The following is a 24,491-nucleotide window of genomic DNA, read 5'->3' as shown; positions in this document are numbered from 1 at the left end:
GGCCTGTACAAAATAAACAGAAATAATGCTTGAGGAAATTGATGCACAGAAATGTTTTTGCTGTAACACATAAATTTCATATGTAAATATCTGCATGTTTGCCATAGTATATCACAAAACTCACGGAACTTCCATGGTAGTTTGTCATTTGCAACTCCAGGCATTAAAGGATGCTTTAACTTCTCATAGGACTTGACTATGTTCTCCATAGGGATCTTGCTAACACAATTTATATGAATGTCATCATTTTCCTCTTTATATGTTTTATATACATTCCCCTGTGCCTTTTTATTTGAACTTCATGGACATCCCTTTGCTCGGTCCTGATATTGAGTGCCAGCTATTCAGGCAAGGCAATATGCATGCAGAAGACTATTTCTGACTCTTGAGATTCCTAATTCATTCCATGATTGACAGCAGTTGGTCTGCAGTGTTCTTTTGCTTCCCTTTCCTTCTGCAGTAATCTGAAAACAAAGATAATCCTGTCAGGAACTCACAACCAGGGAACTGTGTATGTTGTACCAGTTATTGCCTTATGAATTTGATATAACTCCACTGAGCCACTTAAGACAATGTTTTTTACTGAAAGTATCAGCTGAGAAGGCCGTAGCCTCTTAATCGTATAGATATATACTAATTTCTATAGGTGTGTAAGTGGAGAGAACTCTGACTGGTTGCATCAGACACTAGTTGGAACCACCAATGCACAGGATCACAAGAGGCTGCAGACGGTTGCAGACCCAGCCGGCTCCATCACAGACAGAACCCTCCCCACTGTCAAGGGCATCTTCAAGAGACGGTACCTCAGGAAAGCGGCAGAGAGTGCAGAGACTGCAGAGAGTGGTGCGGACAGCCCAGCGCATCTGTTGATGTGAACTTCCCACTATTCAGGACATTTACAGTGACAGGTGCATAAAAAGGGCCTGAAGGATCATTGGGGACCCGAGTAACCTCAACCACAAACTGTTCCAGCTGCTACCATCCGGGAAATGGTACCGCAGCATTAAAGCCAGGACCAACAGACTCCAGGACAGCTTCTTCCACCAGGCCATCAGACTGATTAACTCACGCTGACACAATCGTATTTCTAAGCTATATTGACTTCTGTTGTACATCTTACTGTTCATACTATTTATTACAAATTACTATAATTTGCACATTACACATTCTGATGAAGGTGTAATATAAAGAGTTTTACTCCTCATGTATGTGAAAGATATAAGAAATAAAGTCAATTCAATTCATAAATCACTAAATATCTTCAACAGGGGCAATGCTCTTTTAGAGTCATAGAGAAGTACAACACAGAAACAGGCCCTTTGGCCCATCTAGTCCATGCCAAAACCATTTAAACTGCCTACTCCCATCGACCTACACAAGGACCATGACCCTTCATACCCTCCATGCACCTATCCAAACTTCTCTTAAATGTTGAAATCGAGCTCACATACACCACTTGTGCTGGCAGCTCAGGTCTCAGGACCCTCTGAGTGAAGACATTTCCCCTCATATCCCCCTTAAACTTTCCACCTTTCACTCTTAACTCATGACCCCTGGTTGTAGTCCCACCCAATCTCAGTGGAAAATATTTGCTTGCATTTACCCTATCTATACCTTTCATAATTTTGTATACCTCTATCAAAGCTCCTTTCAATCTTATATGTTCTAAAGAATACAGTCCTAACCTATTCAATCTTTCCTTATAACTGAGGTCTTCCAGACCCAGCAACATACTTATACATTTTCTCTGCACTTTTCAACCTTGTTTACATTTTTCCTGTAGGTAGGTGACCAAAACTGCAGACAATACTCCAAATTAGGCCTCACCAACATCTTTTACAACCTCAACATAGGACCTCATCTACCTGTGATGCCTCCTTCAACAAATTTTGGGCCTGTATTCCCAGATCTCTTTGATCTACCACACTCCTATCTTGTAAGACCTACCCTAGTTGGTCCTACTGAAGTGCAAAACCTTACAATTGTCTGCATTAAATTCCATTACCATTGGGGAGTAGATACAAGAATCTGAAGAGACCCATTCAGTGATTTAGGAACACCTTCTTCCCCTCTGCCACCAGATTTCTGAACACTCCAGGAACCCATGAACACTACCTTTTCAATAATTTTGTACTATTATGTATTTTGTAATTAATAGTGACTTTAATGTCTTTACAACAAACAGCTGCTGCAAATATCATGTCAAATAAGTGATTCTGATATTCACAGGGCAACTAATTATGTGGAACTATGTGGACCGAGAAAAGTATTTCCAAATCTTCAATAATGTCTAAAAGTCAGACTTGGTTTCCAGAGTACAAATATTCAGTGCTGTATTGGACAAGATAAAGTGACTGAAAGTAAATTCTGTCACTGTTTTTCTGAGCCAAATTGGATTTTGGAACTAAATGAAAGCATTTGTGTCTCTAGGTGACATTAATCAACTTCATGCAGAGTAAAATGGGAAGGAGGGGAACTTTGACACAGTTTCAATTAACAGCAAGTATTATTGACCTCATTGTGAACAATAACAGTTTATTAGTAACAGATGCCTTTCCCTCTGTGTCTTAGTTCAGCATTCTTCTTCGTTCATTCTTTGTACAGCATGTTTCCTGTCAGAAGATAAGTGTCCCACCAGATCAGTTAGGATTCTGGACTCAGTGCTTTATAACTCCCTAGATCAGGAAGCTGCATTGTAACCAAATGATGGCTAGAGAACAAGGGTCAAGATGGAAACTGAGCCCAGATGCTGACTCATTTATTCTGAAGCCATGGCAAGGGAAGCTACAGGTTCTCCTGGGTCTAAATGTTGTCCAGTATCAACCAATCCTTAAATAAGGTTAAATTCTGAAAATGACCATTAGATTACATCTTGTCAAACAATTATGTTAAACTCAGCTGTCAATATTAACAGGCATTTCACATATGGTGAATTCAGTAACGTTGGCCAAGAAATCCTTATGTGCCAGACAAGACATGGGACTGAAGGAACACACACAAAATGCTGGAGGAGCTCAGCTGGTCTCAGCCTGAAATGTCGATCGTTTATTCATTTCCATAGATGCTGCCTGACCTGCTGAGTTCCTCCAGCATTTTGTGTGTGTTGCTCTGGATTTCCAGCATCTGCAGATTCTGTCCATAGCACTGAGGAACTACCTGCTTCAATTGTGGGAGGGTGGAAGCTAATGGTAGAAAGGAATTCAGAGGTGGGAGAGTCAAAGCATCAGTTGGATTCAGGAATTTTGGGGTGGTGGGAAGTGAGTCGGCACCTTAGTTGGGTTGGGGCAGTGGTGGGGGAATGGATAGTGATATGGTCATAAGCAGGTTGAACATCAAGTTCAATGTATCATGGTGGTGGGGGAAGGAGATTCGGGGTTGTGTTCTGGGTGAATTAGTAAGAGCAATAGAAGTGGGATGCAGGTAGGTGCGCTGGCATGGTTCGGGAGGGTTTAAACTAACTTGCAAGGGGGATGGGACCCAGAACGATAGAGCTGTGAAAGAAGTGCGTGGAGTAAAGCCAGATCTAACATATAGAGAGGCTTTGAGGAAAGAGAAGCAGAATAAACGGTGTAAAGACAGTAAGGTAGAAGGGCTGAAATGTGTGTGCCTCAATGCAAGAAGCATCAGGAACAAAGGTGATGAACTGAGAGCTTGGAGACATACATGGAATTATGATGTAGTGGCCATTACAGAGACTTAGCTGGGACCAGGGCAGGAATGGATTCTCAATATTCCTGGATTTCAGTGCTTTAAGAGGGATAGAGAGGGCGGAAAAAGGGGAGGAGGGGTGGCATTACTGGTCAGGGATACCATTACAGCTACTGAAAGAGTGGGTAATGTAGCAGGATCCTCTTTTGAGTCAGTATGGGTGGAAGTCAGGAACAGGAAGGGAGCAGTTACTCTACTGGGGGTATTCTATAGGCCCCCTGGTAGCAGCAGAGATACCGAGGAGCAGATTGGGAGCCAGATTTTGGAAAGGTGCAAAAATAACAGGGTTGTTATCATGGGTGACTTTAACTTCCCTAATATTGATTGGCACCTGATCAGTTCCAAGGGTTTAGATGGGGCAGAGTTTGTTAAGTGTGTCCAGGATGGATTCCTGTCACAGTATGTTGACAGGCCGACTAGGGGAAATGCCATACTAGATCTAGTACTAGGTAATGAACCGGATCAGGTCACAGAGCTCTCAGTGGGTGAGCATCTGGGGGACAGTGACCACCGCTCCCTGGCCTTTAGCATTATCATGGAGAAGGATAGAATCAGAGAGGACAGGAAAATTTTTAATTGGGGAAGGGCAAATTATGAAGCTATAAAGCTAGAACTTGCGGGTGTGAATTGGGATGGTCTTTGCAGGGAAATTTACTATGGACATGTGGTCGATGTTTAGAGATCTCTTGCAGGATGTTAGGGATAAATTTGTCCTGGTGAGGAAGATAAAGAATGGTAGGGTGAAGGAACCATGGGTGACAAGTGAGGTGGAAAATCTAGTCAGGTGGAAGAAGGCAGCATACATGAGGTTTAGGAAGCAAGGATCAGATGGGTCTATAGGAAAGCAAGAAAGGAGGGGCTGAGAAGAGCAAGAAGGGGTCATGAGAAGGCCTTGGCGAGTAGGGTAAAGGAAAACTCCAAGGCATTCTTCAATTATGTGAAGAAAAAAAGGATGACAGGAGTGAAGGTAGGACCGATTAGAGATAAAGGTGGGAAGATGTGCATGGAGGCTGTGGAAGTGAGCGAGGTCCTCAGTGAATACTTCTCTTCAATATTCACCAATGAGAGGGAATTTGGTGATGGTGAGGACAATATAAGTGAGGTTGATGTTCTGGAGCATGTTGATATTAAGGGAGAGGAGGTGTTGGAGTTGTTAAAATACATTAGGATGGATAAGTCCCCGGGGCCTGACAGCATATTCCCCAGGCTGCTCCACGAGGCGAGGGAAGAGATTGCTGAGCCTCTGGCTAGGATCTTTATGTCCTCGTTGTCCACGGGAATGGTACTGGAGGATTGGAGGGAGGCGAAAGTTGTCCCCTTGTTCAAAAAAGGTAGTAGGGATAATCTGGGTAATTATAGACCAGTAAGCCTTACGTCTGTGGTGAGAAAGCTGTTGGAAAAGATTCTTAGAGATAGGACCTCTGGGCATTTAGAGAATCATGGTCTGATCAGAGACAGTCAGCATGGTTTTGTGAAGGGCAGATTGTGTCTGACAAGCCTGATAAAGTTTTTTGAGAAGGTGACCAGGCATATAGATGAGGGTAGTGCAGTGGATGTGATCTATATGGATTTTAGTAAAGCATTTGACAAGATTCCACATGGTAGGCTTATTCAGAAAGTCAGAAAGCATGGGATCCAGGGAAGTTTGGCCAGGTGGATTCAGAATTGGCTTGCCTGCAGAAGGCAGAGGGTCGTGGTGGATGGAGTACATTCGGATTGGAGGATTGTGACTAGTGGTGTCCCACAAGGATCTGTTCTGGGACCTCTACTTTTCGTGATTTTTATTAACAACCTGGATGTGGGGGTAGAAGGGTGGGTTGGCAAGTTTGCAGACAACACAAAGGTTGGTGGTGTTGTAGATAGTGTAGAGGATTGTCAAAGATTGCAGAGAGACATTGATAGGATGCAGAAGTGGGCTGAGAAGTGGCAGATGGAGTTCAACCCGGAGAAGTGTGAGGTGGTACACTTTGGAAGGACAAACTCCAAGGCAGAGTACAAAGTAAATGGCAGGATAATTGGTAGTGTGGAGGAGCAGAGGGATCTGGGGGTACATGTCCACAGATCCCTGAAAGTTGCCTCACAGGTGGATAGGGCAGTTAAGAAAGCTTATGGGGTGTTAGCTTTCATAAGTCGAGGGATAGAGTTTAAGAGTCGCGATGTAATGATGCAGCTCTATAAAACTCTGGTTAGGCCACACTTGGAGTACTGTGTCCAGTTCTGGTCACCTCACTGTAGGAAGGATGTGGAAGCATTGGAAAAGGTACAGAGGAGATTTACCAGGATGCTGCCTGGTTTAGAGACTATGCATTATGATCAGAGATTAAGGGAGCTAGGGCTTTACTCTTTGGAGAGAAGGAGGATGAGAGGAGACAGGATAGAGGTGTACAAGATAATAAGAGGAATAGATAGAGTGGATAGCCAGCGCCTCTTCCCCAGGGCACCACTGCTCAGTACAAGAGCACATGGCTTTAAAGTAAGGGGTGGGAAGTTCAAGGGGATATTAGAGGAAGATTTTTTACTCTGAGAGTGGTTGGTGCATGGAATGCACTGCCTGAGTCAGTGGTGGAGGCAGATACAGTAGTGAAGTTTAAGAGACTACTAGACGGGTATATGGAGGAGTTTAAGATGGGGGCTTATATGGGAGACAGGGTTTGAGGGTCGGCACAACATTGTGGGCCAAAGGGCCTGTACTGTGCTGTACTATTCTATGTTCTATGCCCTGAAAATACCCACAGAAAAGTTTTAACTTAGAAGATACCCACCAGTAGCTGGTTCTTAACACTGCACACTTCTGACTAGAACTTGTTCAAACAGCTCCTCATTGAATATTGCCTCAAGGATCTGGACTCAGTGCTGTCCGGGTGTAGCTTGTGGGGTTTCCTCATAGCTCATTCTCTGTCAGCGGCTCCAGTATTCTGCAATATCACAAAGATGATCATTTTTTTTCCAGTAAATTGTCCCTTAGTGTAAGGAAGTGGCAAAATAATTTATAATAGAGTTGGTGGCCAAGTAAAAGGGAATGAAAACAAGATGACAAAGTTACACCAAACACAGTAAATACTCAAAGGCGTTCAATAAATTTCACTCATAGATCATGAGATAGGTTTTCTAAAGTATTAGATTTTGCCAGTGTTATGCCTTGAGATACAATACCATCATCCCACTATGTTTAAAGAGATGGATATTAACCTTTCAAGCATCATGGCTGATCAGTTCTTTTTAACCTCATTTGTTTCAAATGGAACAAAAGATTGTCCGCCTCAGTAACGAGAAATTCGTTTGGCCCAGCTTCCGTGCTTTATCATGGAGGAAGTTTTCAATTTCCATTGCCCTTTAGTTGAATGTGAGTTCCCATCCCTCTCACCAATTCACCCCATTCTGTCCAGGATGGACTGGTGAGGTGGATGGAGGTAGGAAGGCCTTGGGAAACCCATGGCAAAGCTTTTTATTTAAAGGATACATACCAGTAGCCAGTTCCCAGTGGAACTTCCATTTTTAAACATGCAATAAGATCACCCTTCAGTCTCCTAAACTCGGGGAACAGAAGCCAAGTTTTTGTAACCTAAGCACATTCTTTAAGTCTGTAATTTCTAATAGCATTCCAATGAATATGCACTCCCCTTCACTGGTCAGCATCCTGGAGACAGTAGCCAACAATTCATCGGTGCATCAAAGTCCAAATCCCTTTTATCCTATTGTTCTCCCGTAATATAAAAAATAATGCTTGTAGCATTCAGATTTGTCTTTCTAAGTCAATGACCTCAGAGTTCCACGTTCAGGAAATGAAACCTGGCGATGGTAATTGGAGTGATTGAAAATTGGCCATTCAATTCAGATGCAGGTGAGGGAATTACTAAATCCAAAAGTAGTGCTACATCAATTGTAATTATGGCACTGCCTTGTTAACCGTGGTACAACTTAGATGGGTAAAAGGCATGTTTTAAAAGTAGAATGAATATTTAATTCCTGAGTGGAATCAGTTAAGGAGAAATGAATTAATAATGAGACATTATATGGAAATGGAACACATGTTAAATTCATTTTCTGAAGTGATGTTTATTTATTTAGTTAGAGATGCCGCTCAGCAGCAGGCTCTTACGTCCCAACGTGCCCACACTGCCCAATTGCACGCATGTGACCAATTAACCTCCTAGCCCGTACGTCTTTGGAAGGTGGGAGGAAACCGGAGCACCTAAAGGACACCCACATGGTCATGGGGAGAATGTACAAACTCCTTACAGACATCAGCAGGAAATGGACCGGGGTCACTGGCACTGTAATAGGCTTACATTACCATGGGCCCTGTGCTGCTGTGCAATTACCACACTACAGGCAGCAACTAATTCTTTTAGTTTAGAACTTAATTATTTCTCAATGAGAAACATAAACGAGAAAGATGAATTAATATCACAACTGGTTAAAAAAATAGATGTTAGAAGCTCTCAGCCAGTCAGGCAGTCTCAGATTCTACTCACTCAATATTGAATTAATGGTTCCAGACATCTGCTGGAGGAACTCAAAGTTGAATGTTCAAAGTAAATTTGTTACCAAGTTTATTATCACTGTGTACATCCCTGAGGTTCATTCTCTTGTGGGTATTGACAGTAAGTACAAAGAAGCACAAATGAAAAACTGCACACAACAAGATGGACAAACAAACAATGTGAAAAAGACAGGAAGGTCCCAATACTACAAAAACAAAAACCTTATTCTCCCACCCAGCCTCCTCTAAAAATACCTTCCAGCTTGCTAAAGCTCTATCTGGGCTTCCCCACTCTCCCACCCACCTTCAGGCTCCCAAATCTCCATCATCACACCTCATTCTCCCACCTACCTTCATGCACCCAAACTACTGTCATCACACCTTGCTCTCCTCCCCAGCCCCGAGCTCACAAATCCACGTTCGAGAAATGAAACAGATCTATGAGCCTTCATCAGAATGAATATGTGAGAAATCAAGCATGATTTACATTTCAGAAAGGGGCAAGGTGGAGAGAATACCGGATGGCTGTGCAAAACAAAGTTGTCAAAGTAGTCATTACTTCAGACGGGCCACAAGAGAATGCAGATGCTGGAATCTGGAGCAGCAAAAAAAACTTGGTGGGAGGAAATGAATTGTTAAAGTTTTTTGGGGGGGGGGTATCAGTGCATTAGGTGCTTTGGGCTGGGTGGGAGAGTGGGTTTTTATTTGCAAAGCATTGAAGCTTCCTGAAACATCGTCAATTCATTTCCTCCCACAAATGTTGATCGTTGCACTCCAGTAGATAATTTGTAGCCATTACTTCAATATCAAGACAAAAGGGTGCAGGTCAAGCATTGATAGTTAGTCTGTGACATTCCTGAGGTTTCCTCTTCATTGGAGAGATCAGACTCGGATTGCCCACTTACATTGATCTAATGTTGCCCAACGGAAGCTCAAGGTACAGTACCTCATCTTTCATCTGACATATTATAGCCCCCATGATTCGGTGTTGAACTCAACCAATTCTAGTAAGCAATTGTAATTTCTCTCCAATGACGTTGCTGGAAATTTCATTTTTTTAATTTCTTTACCCTTTTACTTCTAACTGCTGGACCTTGACAATTTTGTTCTGCATTCAGTCACAGACATGCTCCTTCTTCTTTGCTCCATCCCTCCTCCTTTTTGACACATAAAGCAGCTTTATTTTCTCACTTTTCCAGTTTAGATGAAGATTCGTTGACATGAAACTTTTGTCTCATTTTCTCTCTCCATAGATACTGAGTGCTGTCTGCATTTTCAGTTTTATTTTCGATCTCAGGTTTTTACTCCAACCCTTACTGATTGTATAGAATAACTTTAGCTGATCTGATAACCCTTTTTCTTCAGTGCTTGCCCTTGACAGGCCATGCACAAAATTATTGATCACCAGTGTGTCAGTTTCAGTGAGAACATTTTGATCAAAGATTATTCTAGAAACACAGCATTAGGCTGAAAAGCGCTACTTCTGTAATTCAAGATCTAGGTGGCAGGAGTCATGAGCTGAAGGCTGGAGTCGGAGAACACCACCACACAGAAACAAGCCCCTCAGCCCACCTAAACCATGCCGAACCATTAATCCGCCTCGTTCCATCAGTCTGCTCCTGAGCTTTAGCCCTCCACACCCTTCCCATCTATGTACCGATTCAAACTGCTCTTAACTGTTCAGTTTGAACCAACATCCACCATTTGCACTGGGAGCTCATTCCACACACTCAGCACCCTCTGGGTGAAGAAATTCCTCCCCACGATCCCCTTAAACATTTCAGCTTTCACCCTTAACCCCACAGCCTCCCGTTGTAATCTCACCCAGCTGGAGTGGTTGCATTTATCTTATCTATAAGCCTCATAATTTTGTATACCTCTATCAAATTTCCCCTCAATCTTTTATGTTTGAGGGAATTAAGTCCTAACCTATTCAACCTTTCCCTATAACTCAGGTCCTCAAGTCCCAGCAACATCCTTTTAAATTTTCTCTGCATTCTTTCAATCTTAATTACATCTTTCCTGTAGGTAGGTGACCGAAACTGCACACAATACTCCAAATTAGGCCTCGCCAATGTCTTCTACAATTTCAACATAATTTCCCAACTCCTGTACTCAATACATTGATTTATGAAGGCCAATGTGCCAAAAGTTTTCTTTACAACCCTATCTACCTGTGGCACCACTTTGGATCTGTATTCGCAGATGTCTCTGTTCTACTGCATTCCTCAGTGCCCTACAGCTCACAGCATAAGACCTACCCTGGTTGGTCTGCCCAAAGTGCTACACCTTGCACTTATCTACATTACATTCCATCTGCCATTTTTAGCCCATTTTTTCAGCTGGTTCAGATCCCAGCCTTAGCAGGCTTTGGAAGTCTTCCTTGCTGTCCACTGCACCCCCAATCTTGGTCATCCACAATTTGCTGATCCAGTTTACCATATTACCATCCAGATCATTGATATAGACAACAAGCGACAACAGACCCAGCGCCGAACTCTGCAGCGCACTTGCTAGTTAAGAAAAGCAACCATCTACTACCAGTCTCTGGCTTCTCCCACGAAGCCAATGCCTAATCCAATTTACCACCGCACATTGAATGCCAGGTGACTGAACCTTCCTGACCAACCCCCCCCACGCAAATGTCACAATCTTTGGACAAGCGGACCCAGGGGTGGAGTAAACTCAGGACTCGATAGTAGAAGTTAACAATGAAGGTTTATTCGGAGAAAAATACTGAGAATAATCCCAAGCTTACTTACTTGGCATTTGAACACACAGAACTGGTCAAAATAAAAAAACCATCACCTGACAATGAGAAGAAAAAAGAAACCATAATCACATAATGATTGTTACAAAAAACACGGCAACAGCTTAATGATAAAAGTAGTCATTAAGTAACTCTAATAAACTCGAAACCTGTCGTTACCCAGTGTGCCTGGCTGATCGGAAGGGTTCATGACCGGATCCTTCCCCTGCCCCACTTATGGCCAGCATCTGATGGCCCAGATCAGTCAGGATACATGTTATAAAAGTCCATGGTTAAATGAGGATCCAGAATGTCCCGAGAGGAAACCCAACATCTTTTCTCTGCAAAAAGTTTCCATTTTCCTCGCTAACATAATTGATTTTCACCACAAATGTTCTGCTCATTCTTTGAATTAATCCTAACAGGTAGATTAAGGACTAAAGGAACAGCTACATTATCCAGAATCTTTCTGTACTTCATAGTTGCAAGATCAAAGGAGAATCATAATAAAGTCAAGATAAGATAATGCGGTCTTCCAGTTAATTCCATCACTTCTGCTTCTTGTAATGAGGTACATTTATTGAAAATAATATCTGCTATCACCAAACAGCATTTCTGGTGAAAGAAAGTAGTTAATGATATCAGAAACCATCTACAATTTGCTGAGTCACACACTTCTTCCCCAGAGGCCACTGAAAAATCATTCTGTGGCAAACAACTAATTCTAGATGCTGCATTCTCCCCTTTTGCTGTTCCATGGGAAACAATTATTTCAAATGGTACCACTCGCACTTAATGCTCCTTATATTTTGTTTGTGTCTGTTTATTTAGAATCTTGGCCATCATGTGTTGGTGCTCATTTTGTGATGCCAAATTACCTGCACTCGTAATCTTCATTGAAACATTAGGACCACTTGAAGGATCACACCTTTGTAGAACCTTGTTAGGCAGTGGAAAATGCTCGAGCTGTGTCTGTAAAAGCTTCCTCTTGGAGAGAAATATTGTAACAACAGTAACAAAAGATCCTAGTCCCCAATTTCCCACCAAACATTTTCTATTACTGTTTTCTCTGGATCTCAACCTTCTGTACAGGCTTCATTGCCTGAATGTCTCAGTCCATGAGATACTCCTTTACTAGGCTTCTCCTCTTCATGTAGCCTGTCCAATAGATATCTTCAATACTCTGACTGGTTCTAATGCAACCTGTGATTAAACCATGGAGGAGATGAAGCTTTCAAGAAGATATATGGAGAGATGGAGAGATGGCTATGTTCCAGGAAAGCAAATAACCATGGAAGTTTCATCATTAATAATTGCGAATCACTCTCTTTGAGTAGCATAACAGCATTCCTGAAGTCAGAAGTCATGAAAAGGACCTGAATGACACTCTTCACGTAGCAGGTATCACCAAGATCTGCCAGTCCTGTCTTTCCTGTATCCAATTTTGCAGGATACCTGGATGGCACAAAGAAAAATGCATTGGAACCTTTGCATGAGGCAATGAGTGTCATACAGAAGGTTGAGAAAGTTGAGTCTTGAGTACAAAGGTTCCAATACATCTTACGCTGTGACATCCAGGCATTCTGATTGAGCAGCTGCTTTGTTTTTCCCTCATTTGGAATGGGAAAATCCTTTAGTGATTGTATGACAGGTTCATTTAGGTCAGGGAAGCCTGAAAACTGCAAGATCATGCAGAGTACCAAATCAGACCGTTGTTGTCGACGGCTTATAGCAGAATTGGACTCTTCTTTAGAGAATGACATTATTTTTATAATTTATTTTTATTGAGTTTCATCATCAAACAAACGTTTCCATAGGATGCATTTCAGATACTGTACATATATATCATATAATCATATTTGTCATAAATCTCCACATAATATTTATCTGAAGTATACTCTTATAGAAAGAAGAGGAAAGAAAGAACAATCGAAAGAAGAAAACTATGTACAGAGTAGGGAGTGATTTTTTTAACAAGATATTCATTGATTGTGAAAATAAAAGCAGGCCTATGAGATGTTATGTAGTTAAACCATTTTTTCCACTATGAATAAAATTGTTTCAACTTATGATTAACAGATGTCGTTATCTTCTCCATTTTGTAAATGTCCATTGTAATTTCCATCCATATATTTAAAGTTGGGCTCTCCTGAGATAACCATTTCCTGGTAAGAGTCTTTTTACCAGCCACCAGCAGTACATTCATTAAATATTTATATTTATCTCTTTTCAACCATTCTTGAGGTTTGTACCCAAAATAGAAACATAGAAAATAGGTGCAGGAGTAGGCCATTCGGCCCTTTGAGCCTGCACCGTCATTCAGTACGATCATGGCTGATCATCCAACTCAGAACCCTGTACCAACCTTCCCCCCATACCCCCTGATCCCTTTAGCCACAACGGCCATATCTAACTCCCTCTTAAATATAGCCAATGAACTGGCCTCAACTGTTTCCTGTGGCAGAGAATTCCACAGATTCACCACTCTCTGTGTGAAGAAGTTTTTCCTAATCTCGGTCCTAAAAGGCTTCCCCTTTATCCTCAAACTGTGATCCCTCGTTCTGGACTTCCCCAACATCGGGAACAATCTTCCTGCATCTAGCCTGTCCAATCCCTTTAAGATTTTATATGTTTCAATAAGATCCCCCCTCAATCTTCTAAATTCCAACTAGTATAAGCCTAGTCGATCCAGTCTTTCATCATATGAAAGTCCTGCCATCCCAGGGTTCAATCTGGTGAACCTTCTTTGTACTCCCTCTATGGCAAGGATGTCTTTCCTCAGATTAGGGGACCAAAACTGCACACAATACTCCAGGTGTGGTCTCACCAAGGCCTTGTACAACTGCAGTAGTACCTCCCTGCTCCTGTACTCGAATCCTCTTGCTATGAATGCCAGCATACCATTCGCCTTTTTCACCGCCTGCTGTACCTGCATGCCCACTTTCAATGACTGGTGTACAATGACACCCAGGTCTCATTGCACCTCCCCTTTTCCTAATCGGCCACCATTCAGATAATAATCTGTTTTCCTGTTTTTGCCACCAAACTGGATAACCTCACATTTATCCACATTAAATTGCATCTGCCATGAATTTGATCACTCTCCTAACCTATCCAAGTCACCCTGCATCCTCTTAGCATCCTCCTCACAGCTAACACTGCCGCCCAGCTTCGTGTCATCCGCAAACTTGGAGATGCTGCATTTAATTCCCTCATCTAAGTTATTAATATATATTGTAAACAACTGGGGTCCCAGCACTGAGCCTTGCGGTACCCCACTAGTCACTGCCTGCCATTCTGAAAAGGTCCCGTTTATTCCCACTCTTTGCTTCCTGTCTGCCAACCAATTCCCTATCCACATCAATACCTTACCCCCAGTACCGTGTGCTTTAAGTTTGCACACTAATCTCCTGTGTGGGACCTTGTCAAAAGCCTTTTGAAAATCCAAATATACCACATCCACTGGTTCTCCCCTATCCACTCTACTAGTTACATCCTCAAAAAATTCTATGAGATTCGTCAGACATGATTTTCCTTTCACAAATCCATGCTGACTTTGTCCGATGATTTCACCGCTTTCCAAATGTGTTGTTATCACATCTTTGATAACTGACTCTAGCATTTTCCCCACCACCAATGTCAGGCTAACCGGTCTATAATTCCCCAGTTTCTCTCTCCCTCCTTTTTTAAAAAAGTGGGGTTACATTAGCCACCCTCCAATCCTCAGGAACTAGTCCAGAATCTAAAGAGTTTTGAAAAATTATCACTAATGCATCCACTATTTCTTGGGCTACTTCCTTAAGCACTCTGGGATGCAGACCATTTGGCCCTGGGGATTTATCTGCCTTTAATCCCTTCAATTTACCTAACGCCACTTCCCTACTAACATGTATTTCCCTCAGTTCCTCCATCTCACTGGACCCTCTGTCCCCTACTATTTCCGGAAGATTATTTATGTGAAGACAGAACCAAAGTAGTTATTCAATTGGTCTGCCATGTCCTTGTTCCCCATGATCGATTCACCTGTTTCTGACTAAGGGACCTACATTTGTCTTAACCAATCTTTTTCTTTTCACATATCTATAAAAGCTTTTACAGTCAGTTTTTATATTCCCTGCCAGTTTTTTCTCATAATCTTTTTCCCCCTTCCTAATTAAGCCCTTTGTCCTCCTCTGCTGAACTCTGAATTTCTCCCAGTCCTCAGGTGAGCCACTTTTTCTGGCTAATTTGTATGCTTCTTCTTTGGAATTGATACTATCCCTAATTTCCCCTGTCAGCCATGGGTGCACTACCTTCCTTGATTTATTCTTTTACCAAACTGGGATGAACAATTGTTGTAGTTCATCCATGCGATCTTTAAATGCTTGTCATTGCCTATCCACCATCAACCCTTTAAGTGTCATTTGCCAGTCTATCTTAGCTAATTCACATCTCATACTTTCAAAGTTACCCTTCTTTAAGTTCAGAACCTTTGTTTCTGAATTAACTATGTCACTCTCCATCTTAATAAAGAATTCTACCATATTATGGTCACTCTTACCCAAGGGGCCTCTCACGACAAGTTTGCTAATTAACCCTTCCTCATTGCTCAATACCCAGTCTAGAATAGCCTGCTCTCTAGTTGGTTCCTCGACATGTTGGTTCAAAAAACCATCCCGCATACATTCCAAGAAATCCTCTTCCTCAGCATCCTTACCAATTTGGTTCACCCAATCTATATGTAGATTGAAGTCACCCATTATAACTGCTGTTCCTTTATTGCACACATTTCTAATTTCCTGTTTAATACCATCCCCAACCTCACTACTACTGTTAGGTGGCCTGTACACAACTCCCACCAGCGTTTTCTGCCCCTTAGTGTTATGCAGCTCTACCCATATCGATTCCACATCCTCCTGGCTAATGTCTTTCCTTTCTATTGCGTTAATCTCCTCTCTAACCAGCAATGCTACCCCACCTCCTTTTCTTTCATGTCTCTCCCTCCTGACTATTGAATATCCCTGAATGTTGAGCTCCTGTCCCTGGTCACCCTGGAGCCATGTCTCTGTGATCCCAACTATATCAAATTCATTAATAACAATCTGTACTTTTAATTCATCCACCTTTTTACGAATGCTCCTTGCATTGACACACAAAGCCTTCAGGCTTGCTTTTACAACACTCTTAGTCCTTATACAATTATGTTGAAAAGTGGCCCTTTTTGATTTCTGCCCTGGGTTTGCCGGCCTGCCACTTTTACTTTTCACCTTACTACTTTTTGCTTCTACCCTCATTTTACACCCCTCTGTCTCTCTGCACTCGTTCCCATCCCCCTGTTGTGAACTAACCTCTTCTCTCCTAGTCTCTTTAATATATGGTCTTACTCTCTAAATGTATTTATCTGTTTGTATATCATTGTAATTTGCAGAATATAACTTAATTGATCTACTCCCTGAACAAATAAGAATCAAGAAAAGTGAATAATATAAAAAAAGGTAACAAAGGTGTGATTCCAAGGCTGGGGTCTCTAGATGATCCTGGGTTGGGTAGAAGAAAAGTCTAGACATGGGGGATAGCCCCTCCTACCAGTGGGTTGAGGGCCCCCGCTGCAGTACCTATAAAAGTAAGCAAAATAAAACTATGTCCATTACACAGAAATGATTTCCCTGTGTATTCCTCCCATATATATATTCTCATTTAGGTGGGGAAAATGGATTGAATAAATAATTTTTTTTAAAAAATTGAGTAATATAAAATCCACATTATAACACGTATTTCTTGAGATAGGTATATCACCGTCTATTTTTGCTTCCATTTAGTTTATCAGCACTTTTAAAGTTAGCCAAACCTTATGGCTCTTCTGGAGGAGGTGAGGGCTGCCCTCAGAGAACTGACAGTCTCTTCCTAAAATCCTTCTCTCATCCTGTTCCTGCCCCCTGCTTTCTAGGTTTCTCTTAGTATTTCCCAAGCAGTTCAGGATAACTGCTCAGCCAGGCTTTCCCTTGGTTTGACCATGCTAATGGACAGTCCTCTGTTCTTCATGTCTGTGGTTGCCTCTTCCACCCTCTGATATAGTTGTATCCCTTCTCGGTAAAATACCCTCAGTTTAGCAGGGTACGGGGTTTGGAATTTAATCTTTTCTTGCTTTAATATTCATTTCGCTTCGGAATATTCCTTCCGTAAGTATATTAACTTCCCATTCCAAAACACCCTCTTCTTAGCCCAGGTCCTTCGTAGAATCTCCGCCTTGCTCTTGAATCGAAGGAACCTAAGTACAATGGAGCGCTGTTTATCTTCTTTGTCTCCGGGAGGCCACTGGACAAGTGAACGGTGCGCCCTTTCAATTTCAACCTCCGTAGTCTGAGGAATCTCCAGTGCTTCCCGCAGCAGTTTGTCTACAAAGTCCATCATCAACAATCCCTCCGCTCCCTTGGGAACATTATAAATCCTGATATTTTTCCGTCGTGATCTTCTCTCTCCTGGTCAAACAATTTAATTTCCTGTTGATTTAATATTTTTATCGTCTTACTTAGTATCTGTTCCATGTTTTGCACACGATCTTCCATCTTCTCAATTCGAGTCTCTGCCACCGCTATTTTCTGATTGACGTTGGCGAGCTCCGACTTTATATCATTGAGTTGCTGCTTTATATCTTTTTGGACTTCCCTTATCTCTTCCAGAATCCCTATCATATTTGCTGCTTCGCCTGCACTAGGCCCAGTGTCAGCCTCGCCGCCACGAGCACGTGTAGGAGAGCCACTCATTGTACCTCTCTCTCCCACAGGCTCTGCAGTGATGCTATTTTTATCTCCATTCTTTCTCCCCATTCTTGCCCCCCTTATCAATTCAGATATTTTTGAAAGGTCTTACATTTGATGAATTAACGGGGCAAAATATGTGTTTTTCCAGAGGAGCTGCTGATTTAAGCTGCCATTCTGCACGATGATGTCACCGGAACCTCAGAGAATGACATTATTAATTTAGGAATGTGACAAACAAGCACATGGAATGCTTCCAATGAATGTTGGAAAGTTAAAAGCTGATATTTCCGCACAGCAAGTGCTCCTGCTCTTACAACTGGGAAAAAGAGCCTTGAGAACACCTGTTCGGTTTTTGAAAGCGTGACTTCGAGCAAAATGCTGAAGTTTTTCACAGCAGCCAAATATTCAGTAAGCCAATAATCCACTTATCTATGATATTGGCTAATGGCTAGAAAGCCAATCGATCGTATTGGTCAAAGCAGTCAACATCTCTATATCCATGATGCAATCATTATTTGTCATTTTTTGAATGACCCCCTCCATGATTTCCATATATTGGACCACAGTGGCCAATGCATTGATGGGCCATCAAATACATCCACATCCTTAAATGGCTATGCACTGTTCACCATCGAGAGGTTCTTTTGCTGCTTCTGAAATACGTCTTACAGGAACATGCTTGACAGAAGTTGGATAGCAAGACAACATCATAGCTTCCAAAATCTTGTCCATTTTTTTCTCCATAGGTTGTCTCTGAGGAGCAGACAAGCCAGAGAGCCTTCCCCAGGGAGGACATGTACCAGGTAGTAAATTGATGGTGCATTCATAGTCCTTGTATGGCGGGAACATAGTGGTTCTCCTTTGCTAAACACCTCCAACAAATCTGGGTACTCCAACGGCACTCTAGACAACTTAACGGTTCAAAGGTTCCACTTAATATCAGAGAATGTATACAACCTGAAGTTCTTACTCTTCGCAGGCATCCATGAAGCAGAAGAAAAGCCCCAAAGAATGAATGACAGAAAAACATTAGAACCCCAAAGCCCCGCTCCCATGCACAAGCAGAGCCAAAGCATCAACCCTCCCCCTCCCATTCTCCATTTATTCCGGCAGAAAGCATCAGCTCCTCACCATCTGGCATGCAAGCAACAGATCTAGAGTCCATCAAAACCACTGTTCATCCCAACAGTTCAACATCCCACCTGCTCTTTCTCTGTCACTAATGAGGGATATAGAGGTGCCAACAGACCAGTTAATCCAAGGAATGTCTAGAGAATGAATAAATTGGAAATTAACCTTGCGAATTTGGAATCTCTTTACCAGTCCGATGTCCAAAAACTCCCCGCTGAACCAGAGTCTACCAAAGCTCTCTTAGATTGTTGATGTCTCCCCCAAGGTAATCGGGATGGTAAAACCACTCTGGGACTCCATGAAACAGGAGAGGGACTTGAGACTGTTACAGTTCTCCCCTCACTAAACGGTCCTGGGAGATTTTCCTGACAACTCGGGTCAGGTGACTCAGAAGTGGCCAGCCTTACCACTGTATAAGCAACACCTCGGCGTCATGCATCACTCTCACTCAGCTGGGGAGACATCAGCACTTCCAAGTTGCATGGGTTCTTCCAGCAATGATTGTGGTGATCTGCAGTGGTTATCAGATTGAGGACCTGAGGTAGACATTGGGTAGTTCTGAGAACCAGTCTCCAGATGAACTCACTACACTTCTCCATCTTTCTTTCAGAAATATGGTTGTCGATTCTTATGGCCTTCTCCATAAGTTCCTCCAAATCCCCTACCTGTTCTCTGGTCGCAAGAATGTTTTTAAGCTAGTCAATTAATCTCCACCTAAACTGAGCAACCAAAGCCTCATTGTTCCATCTGCTCTTGGCCACTGGGGTACAGAAATCAATGGAACTGATTTGGCCACAGATTGTGTCCCTGATGCAGCTGGAGGAATCTGCTGGCTGCCTCTGAGCCCCTGGAAGATGAAAGAACACCTTCCTCATCATTTTTAGAAATAAATTTATGTCAGATCACATGGGAGTATCCTTCACCCATTAAGTCGTTGCTCATGAAAAGGCCCTGCCCAAGATAGGGAAATTATAAAGGCCACCTTACTCCTGCCCAAGGGGAATTTTGTGGGCTGCAATTCAAGGACTAGGGAGCATTGATTTAAGAACCCACAGCAAGACTCAGGGTCCCCATCGTACTGCTCTGGGGGTGGCAGGTAGTTCTGGGAACGTGTAGCAGGGCACACAAGTGTACGCTTGAAACCGGAGTCCTTCTGCAATGGAAGTATCTTCTGGAGGAACTGCTCATGGTTCCAGCTGCCTGCCTTTGGCAGGCCAGTGTCATGCAAAGTTGATCAATCATAGCTGGGTCCATGACTGGCTGAGTCCTGCTGTCATGATCTTCAGAAAAGTGGCCCCAGATGCGGAATAAACTCTGGGCTCCACAGTAGAAATTAACGATCAAGATTTGTTCAGGGAGCAATACAGGGAGTAATCAAACTAAGACCACACTTATTTGGGGCTTGAGCACACAGAAATTCAGGACTCAGTGATGAGCACTGGTCCAGAATAATCTTAAATAGAACATAAAACACTGGAAATCTGTGCAGAACAATATCAAAAACTAATCATTTAAGAACATGAAGCATAAGGAAACCATATTCACATAACGAGTGTCATGAAAAACACTGTGACAGCTTAATGATAAAAGTAGTCATTGAACAACTCTAATGAACTCATGTAAATGGTGTTCAGGGTTACTGAGACCTGCAGCTACCTCACACTCAAAGATGACAAACAGGAGTGCTCCCTGCGGCACACCACTAGTCACAGGCTTCCAGTCAGAGAGGCAACCATCTACTACCACTCTCTTGCATCTCCCATAAAACCAATGTCTAATCTAATTTACTACCTCATTTTGAATGCTGAGGGATTGTACTTATATATCCAGTCCCTTAGAATAACTTCCAATAACTTACCCACCACTGATGTCCAGCTCACCAGCCTATAATTCCCTGGCTTATTCTTAGAGGCTCTCTTAAACAATGGAACAACATTAGTGATCCTCCAATCCTCTGGTACCTCTCCCACGGCTAAGGATGTTTTAAATATTTCTGCTTGAGCCCCTTGAGCTAGTATTTCTATACCAGCTTCCCACAGAGCCCAAGGGAAATCTTGTCACATCCCGGGGGTTCATCCAACTTAATTTGCCTCAAGACAGAAAACACGTCCTCCTCTGTAATCTGTATAGGGTCCCTGGTCTTGCTGCTGCTTTGCCTCACTTCTATAGACTCTGTCCTTCTCCGGAGAAAGTACAGATTTAAAACCTTCCCCACCTCTCTCAGCTCCATGCATAGATTACCACTCTGACATTCCAGAGAACTAATTTTGTTCCTTGCTATCCTTTTGCTCTTAATATATATGAAAGTTCTTAGGACTCTCCTTACCTTGTCTGCTAAAGGAACCTCATTCCTTCTTTTAGCCCTGCGGATTTTATTCTTAAGTGTTCTTTCGCATTTTTTATACTCCTCAAGTACCTCATTTCTTCCTACCTGCCTATAAACTTATGTCTGAACACATGGGAGTGTTCCCATGTGTCTCCTTCTTTTCTTAACCAGGACCTCAATATCTCTCAAAATCCATGGTTCTCTAAACCTGTTATCCTTGACTTTAATTTTGACAGGAACACGCAGTCTCCGTACTCTCAAAATTTCACTTTTAAAGGCCTCCCATTTACTAAGTACACCTTTACAAGAAAACAACCTGACCCAATCCACACTTGCCAAATCCTTTCCGACACCATCAAAATTGGCCTACCCCAATTAAAAATTTCAACCCAAGGATCAAATCTATCCTTTTCCATAATTACCTTGAAACTAATGACATTATGACAACTTCTATCACCTGCGGTCTCATTCCCTAATAGGAGATCTAATATTGCACTCCTTGTACTTGGGAATCTATGTACCGATTAAGGAAACTTTCCTGTACATATTTGACAAACTCAATCCTATCCAGCACTTTTCCAACATGGGAATCCCAGTCAATATGTGGAAAGTTAAAATTGCCTATTATCGCAGTCTTATGGTTCTCGCAATTGTTTGGGATCTCTACAAATTTTCTTTTATAAATCCCATGGACCGTTGTTTAGTCTATAATATAATCCCATTAACGTGGTCATATCTTTCTTATTCCTCTTTCTGCCCATAAAGCCTCACTAGATGAGCCCTCTGGTCTGTGCTGCCTGTGTACTGCCGTGACATTTTCCCTGACTAGTAATACTACCCCACCCCTCCCCACACTCTACCAGGTCCAAAACAATGGAACCCTGGAACACTGAGCTGCTAGTCCTTCTCACTAATGGCTACAACATCATAGTTCTATGTGTTGATCCATGCCCCAAGCACATCCGCCTTTCTTACGATACTCCTTGCATTGAAATTTATGCAGCTCAGAACATTAGTCCAACCTTGCTCAATCTTTTGATTCCTGACCTTGTATGTAAGCTTAGCAATTTTTTTTCTCCACAGCCTCAGTGGACTAGAAAATTGCAAATGTTCTCCACTCTTTAAGAAAGGAGGAAGGCAGCAGGAAGGAAATTATAGTGGTTGGGAAGATATTAGAGTCAATTGTTAAGGATGAGGTGATGGAGTACTTGGTGACACAGGACAAGATAGTACAAAGTCAGTATAGTTTCCTTCAGGGAAAATCCTGCCTGACTAACCTGTTGGAATTCTTTGAGGAGATTTCAAGTAGGAGAGATAAAGGGGATGCAGTGGATGTTGTATATTTATACTTTCAGAAGGCCTTTGACAAGGTGCCACACATAAGACTGCTTACCAAGTTAAGAGCCCATGGTATTTCAGGAAAGTTACTAACATGGTTAGAGCATTGGCTGATTGGTAGGAGGCAGCGAGTGGGAATAAAAGGATCCTTTTCTGGTTGGCTGTCAGTGACTAGTAGTGTTCCGCAGGGGTCAATGTTGGGACCACTTCATTTTATGCTGTATATAAATGACTTAGGTGATGGAATAGATGGCTTTGTTGCCAAGTTTGCAGATGATATGAAGATTGGTGGAGGGGCAGGTAGTGTTGAGGAAAAAGGAAGAATGCAGAAGGACTTAGGCAGATTAGGAGAATGGGCAAGAAAATGGCAAATGAAATACAATGTTGGAAAATGCATGGTCATACACTTTGATAGTAGAAATAAATGTGCGGACTATTTTCTAAACAGGAAGAAAATCCAAAAACCTGAGATGCAAAGGGACTTGGGAGTCCTTGTGCAGAACGCCCTAAAGGTTAACTTGTCAGTTGAGCCAGTGGTGAGGAAGGCAAATGCCATGTTAGCATTCATTTCAAGAGGTCTAGAATACAAGAGCAATGATGTGATGCTGAGGCTTTATAAGGCACTGGTGAGGCCTCACGTTTAGTATTGTGAACAGTTTTGGGCTCCTCATCTTCAAAAAGATGTGCTGGCATTGGAGAGGGTCCAGAGGAGGTTCACAAGGATGATTCCAGGAATGAAGGAGTTATCATATGAGGAACGTTTGATGGCTCTGGGTCTGTACTCTCTGGAATTCAGAAGGGGGATCTCACCAAAACTTTTCGAATGTTGAAAGGCCCAAACAGAGTAGATGTGGAAAGGGTAATTTGAATGGTAGGAGAGTCTAAGACAAGAGGGCACAGCCTCAGGATAGAGGGGCGCCCTTTCAAAACAGATGCGGAGAAATTTCTTCAGCCAAAGGGTGGCGAATTTGTGGAATTTGTTGCCACATGCAGCTGTGGAGGTCAGGTTGTTGGGTGTACTTAAGGCAGAGATGGACATTTCTTGATTGGACATGGCATCAAAGGTTACGGGGAGAAGGCTGGGAACTGGGGTTGAAGAGGAGATTAAAAAAAAGGATCAGCCATGACCGAATGGTGGAGCAGACTCAACGGGCCAGATGGCCTAATTCTGCTCCTTTGTCTTATGGTCTCTCCACTATCTGCCCTGGCACTCTGATTTCCATCACCCTGCAGCTCTAGTTTAAAACTCCCCATACAGCACCAGTGAATGTTCCTGCTAGGGTATTAGGCTCCCTCCAGTTCAGTTGCAAACCATCTATTCTGTGCAGGTCCCCCTTTTCCTGGAAGAGAGCCCAATGATCCAAACATCTGAAGCCCTCCCTCCTGCACCATCTCCTTATGATGATGACATTGAATCAGACCTGAGAGACTGGTGATGCAGTGAGATCAGCGCCGGGCTCGAGAACAGAGGTTCCCGAGTTTGACCCAGTGACAGACCGCGCCCATGCGTGCTCTCCATCCATGCCAGGTTGATGTCAAGCTCACAGCTTGGCCTCGTAAAATAATACTGTGAAATGTCTGTGCGAGGTGTGGCGCCCCACACAGCCTTTCGAACAGCGCCTTGTAAGGCATGAAAATGCCTGACGCTGGTATCTCCTTAGCCACAGGTTAAACTGCATGATCTTCCTGTTTCTGGACTCACTAGCATGTGGCACAGGTAGCAATCCTGAGATCACAACCCTGGATGCCCTGTCCTTTGATGTAGCACCTACAGTAACTCCCTGCGCTCACTTTTCAGGACCTCGTTACCCCTCCTACACATGTCATTGGTATTGAGATGGAGCATGACCTCCCACTTACGAACGCTGTGGACTCAGTCCACGATATCCCTGACCCTGGCACCCGAAAGTTAACATACCATCCGGGAATCCACAGAGCCGCCTTTCTGACCAACAAATCCCCTATCACTACAGCTTGCTTCTTCTCATCCCTTTCCTTCTGAGCCACAGACCCAGA

At 42.8% G+C, this 24,491-nt stretch overlaps 1 pseudogene; it reads right to left on the bottom strand.

The window, feature by feature from the left end:
* Nucleotides 1-11,883: 11,883 nt before the first annotated feature.
* On the bottom strand, nucleotides 11,884-18,262 carry LOC140193971 (ubiquitin carboxyl-terminal hydrolase 35 pseudogene; annotated as a pseudogene).
* Nucleotides 18,263-24,491: the final 6,229 nt, after the last annotated feature.

This window comes from Mobula birostris, chromosome 1 (assembly GCF_030028105.1).
Source record: "Mobula birostris isolate sMobBir1 chromosome 1, sMobBir1.hap1, whole genome shotgun sequence".
NCBI lineage: Eukaryota > Metazoa > Chordata > Chondrichthyes > Myliobatiformes > Myliobatidae > Mobula > Mobula birostris.
This window is presented reverse-complemented; position numbering and strand designations above follow the sequence as displayed.